We start from the raw sequence: 4,292 nt of genomic DNA on the forward strand, positions 1-4,292 counted from the left end.
TAAGTTTAAATGCCAAAAGATTTTAGGGGCAATATATTGGACGGCAAATCAAAAGAAGATGGAAGGAGTACACAGAGTCACTGCACCTAAAAGAATTGCTCGATATCTAACCACTTCAAGAGGTAGCATATGATCAGGAACTGATGGTACTTAGAAAGAAAGCCAAGCACTGCACTGCACTGAACGCATTAGCTAAAAATTAGGTTTCAAGAATTGGCATAACACCAATTGAAATGTTTCAAAAACTCATGCAGCACAGGAATCACTCATCAACTAATATGTATCAAGAAATTTGGAATACAGCTACATGGCCAACCAATTGGAAGAGATCCATGTTTGTGCCCATTCCAAAGAACAGTGACCAACAGAATATTGAAATTATTAAACATAGCATTAATATAATACACAGGTACAATTTTTGTGAAGATAATTCAAAAACAGTTGCAGTAATACATCAACAGGAAAATTCTAGAAATTCAAGTCAGGTTGTGAAGAGGACATGGAACTAAGAACATGGCTGATGTCAAATAAATCTTGACTGAAAGCAGAGAATAGTAAAATGATGTTTGCTTGTGTTTAATTGACTATATAAAGGCACTCCACTGTGCGTATCATACAAAAGAAATCATGGAGAATATTTCTAGGAATGGGAATCCCAGATCACTTACTTGTGCCTTCATGCAGCTTGTAAATAGAAAAAGAGGCAATCCTTTGAACAACAACAAAAAAGCAATATTATTGTTGTTAGGTACCTTTGAGCTAATTCTGACTCTAAGTAATTCTAGGTGTAATAGAAACAAATATTGCCTAGGCCTGTATCATTTTCACAGTTGTTATTATGTTTGAGCCTATTGTTACAGTCACAATATTAACATATCTTGTTGACGCCCTTTCTTTTTTAGCTGACTTCTACTTTAACAAGCAGGATCCCATTTTCCAGGGATGGGCGTCTCCATATAACACGTCCAACGCACATGAGACAAAGGCTTTGCCAACTTCCCACTTACTTCCAAGGAGGATTTGTTTGTTTTTCCAGCAGTCTATGGGACTTTTCAGTATTGTTTGCTAACACTGCGGAGCTTGGGTGGTGTAGCAGTTATGATTTGGATTGCTAATGGCTAAGCTGGAGAAAGATGAGGCTTTCTGCTTCAGCAAAAATTTATAATCTCAGAATTCTACTGGGCAGAATTTTACTCTGTCCTATAGGGTCATTACGGGTCAGAATTAACTCAATGGCAGTCGGAGAGGTTTTTCCCACACTGTATTTTAATGCATCGATTCTTCTTCTTTCTTACTAATTCATTGTACAGCTTTCATACGTACAGGAGGTAATTGAAAACATGATGACTTGGGTCAGGTACATCTTAGTCCCAGAGTGACATCCTTGCACTTCAAAGAGGCCTTGTGTTACAGTTTTCCCAATGCAATACATGATTTGATTGCTTGCTTGCTGCATCTTGGATCATTGATTGTGAATCCGTGAAAGATGAAATTCTTGACAACTTACATATTTTTTGTTTGTTTGTTTATCATGATATTGCCTATTGGCCCAGATGTGAGGATTTTGTTTTTGTTTACATTGAGTTGTAGTCCATAATGAGGGTTGCACGCTTTGATTTTCATCAGAAATTGCTTCAAGTCCTTGCTCACAGCGAGCAGGCTAGTATTATTTGCATTTAAAGTGATTACTATATTGTCCCCCAATCCTAATGCAGTGTTCTTCTTCATATCATACAAATTTTAAGATGAACTATTAAGCATACAGCTTGAGTAAGTGTGGTAAAAAGACAAACCCTAATGAAAACTTTCCTGATTTTAAACTACACAGTATTCCTTTGTTCTTTCTAATGATGGCCTCTTCATCTATGTCCAGAGGCTCCTGTGGAAACAGGATCCCGATGACTTCTTTTGGAGTTACCACTTTTCTTAATGTCATCCATAATTTTTTTATCATCTGCACAGCCTAATATCTTTTAATAGTCGATAAAACACAAGTTAACTTGTATCTATTATTCTCTGCTTTCAGCAAAGATCCATTTTACGTTAGCAATGATAACCCTCATGCCCTGTCTTTTCAGTATATAAAAAATAGAACATTAAATATATTTAGAAAACATACCAAGTAAGTAATTCTGTATGTTTGTGATGTTTTTCTTAGTATTTTAAACTAATATTAATGATGTTATTAAATAATTCCTGCATTCCTTTATGTTCCCTTTCTTTGGAATGGGCACACATACGGATCACTTCCAGTCAAGTGGCTATTCAGCTGTCCTCCACATTCCTTGGTACAGGTGAGTGAGTTCTAGAGCTTCATTAGGTTGTTCAAACAGTTCCTTGGTTTGGTGACAATTCATGGGGTCTTGATTGTCACTTACAACTTCAGTGCAGTGGCCTTTTTAAGTGTCAATGGCTCGTGATCTTATGGTGCTTCTTGGAAGGGTGGACTAGGTACCAATTCTTATTATAATTCTTCATTTATCTTCTGAAGCTTCCTTCATCACTCGATAATTTGCCCCTGGAGTCCTTCAATATTTCAACTCAAGACTTGAGTTTTTTTCCTTCAGTTGTTAGAGTTATGCTGAGAATGTTCTTCCCTTTCATTGTTTAATGTCAGAGTTTTGCACATTTCAATATAATGCTTTACTTTGTCTTCTTGAGCTACCATTTGAGCATTTGTTTTTAATAAGCGGCTGCTTCATTTTTCTCTTTCTTCTATTTGCTTTAGCTATTCAATATTCATGAAAAAAGAGAGTAAGTTTTAGAGTCTCTTCTGACAGCACTTTAAAAAAATTATGTATCTCTTCCACTACCTCTTACTTTCTTCATGTATGATGCTTTTAATATTCCATGTGCCAAGTCTTCTTGAAGTGTTCTCTACATTTGGGTGAAATATACTTATGGTTTTAAAGTGGATCTCATGAACTTTTCTTCTTAATGAACTTGTTTTAAATTTCTTCATCTTCAATGTGAACTTTCATATAGTAACTGATTGTCGTTCCACAATCGGCCCCTTGCCTTGTTTTGGCTAAGGTACCGAGCTTCTCCTTTGTCTTTTCCCACAGACACAGCCCATTGGACTTGTGTATTCTGTCTGACAAAACCACCTGTGTAATCTTCCTCTTTTGAGGATACGCTACTTTACCAAGCACAGCATTCTTGTTTAGTTCTGTTACACATAGCGTCTTTATGGTTTGGACTGGAGTCAGGAACACCTAACAGCCACAGCTGGATGGTTACTTCGCTTAATACCTTAAAACCATATGGATGAGGTCCATGTGCCATGAATGATGTGTAAAGCTTCACAGGCCACTTCAGTATTGAGCTTGTCTTTCAGATGGTCATTTTCATAGATATTGTGAGTTTTCTTAACATGGAAATATTATTTCATGACGTGATATTTCCTGTTTCAATGTTAAGAAGGAGATAATTTCAAACATGATGTGTTTATTGTAGTGGTATCTTGAATCACAATTGTAATTCTTTCAATGTATCGCTCAGAAATGGATCATATGAAGAGGAAATTTGTATTTGGCATCAAAGATTATGAACATTTTTCTCTGGCAGATACGGTTGATACTGAGAAATAAAAGTTGGCTTTGTTTTTATTTGAAATACTTACGGTCATCTATTTATGTATGACTTAAATTGGTATTTTAGATTCTTTAGCATTGGCAATGTGACATTAACCTCCAGAGGAAAAGTCATAGAATTCAACACATTTACTGAGAAATTGAAATGAGGAGATAGCAAGCAGCACCCTTGCGTTCAAGGTCAATCATTGATTCACCTGTATCCATCCATTCACCTTTTAAAAACAACTTCATTGGCATCTGATTCACCTATCATACAACCAAAGAGTTCAATCATATTGAGAAGAGTTATACAATCACCACCACAGTTAAATTCAGAGCATTTTCTTTTTTATACTCATTGTTATTAGCTCCCCATTTCCCCGCAATCGCTGCTGCCATATCTCCAGGAAACCATTAATCCCATTATTTTCTCTATAGATGTATCCATCCTGGATTTCATATACAGAAAAACATACAAAAAGCCCGCAACTTTTTAAGCTCTTATGAATTATTTTACTGAGTTTATATTATACAAAAAGTTCAGTGTTTAGATGGGGTTACATTTTATTTTATTTTTTACAGTTTACATTTTATATAAGTGTTTATGTCTTTTAAAGGAGGCTAACATACCATTATTTATTAAGGTAAAAGCATGCATGGACAGACAGCTTCATCAAGGGTACAGGGAAGCCTTCTGACCATTTGGAAAAGGATAAG

Source organism: Echinops telfairi, unplaced genomic scaffold (assembly GCF_000313985.2).
Source record: "Echinops telfairi isolate 266 unplaced genomic scaffold, ASM31398v2 ScPeMD7_2;HRSCAF=8, whole genome shotgun sequence".
NCBI classification, from domain to species: Eukaryota; Metazoa; Chordata; class Mammalia; order Afrosoricida; family Tenrecidae; genus Echinops; species Echinops telfairi.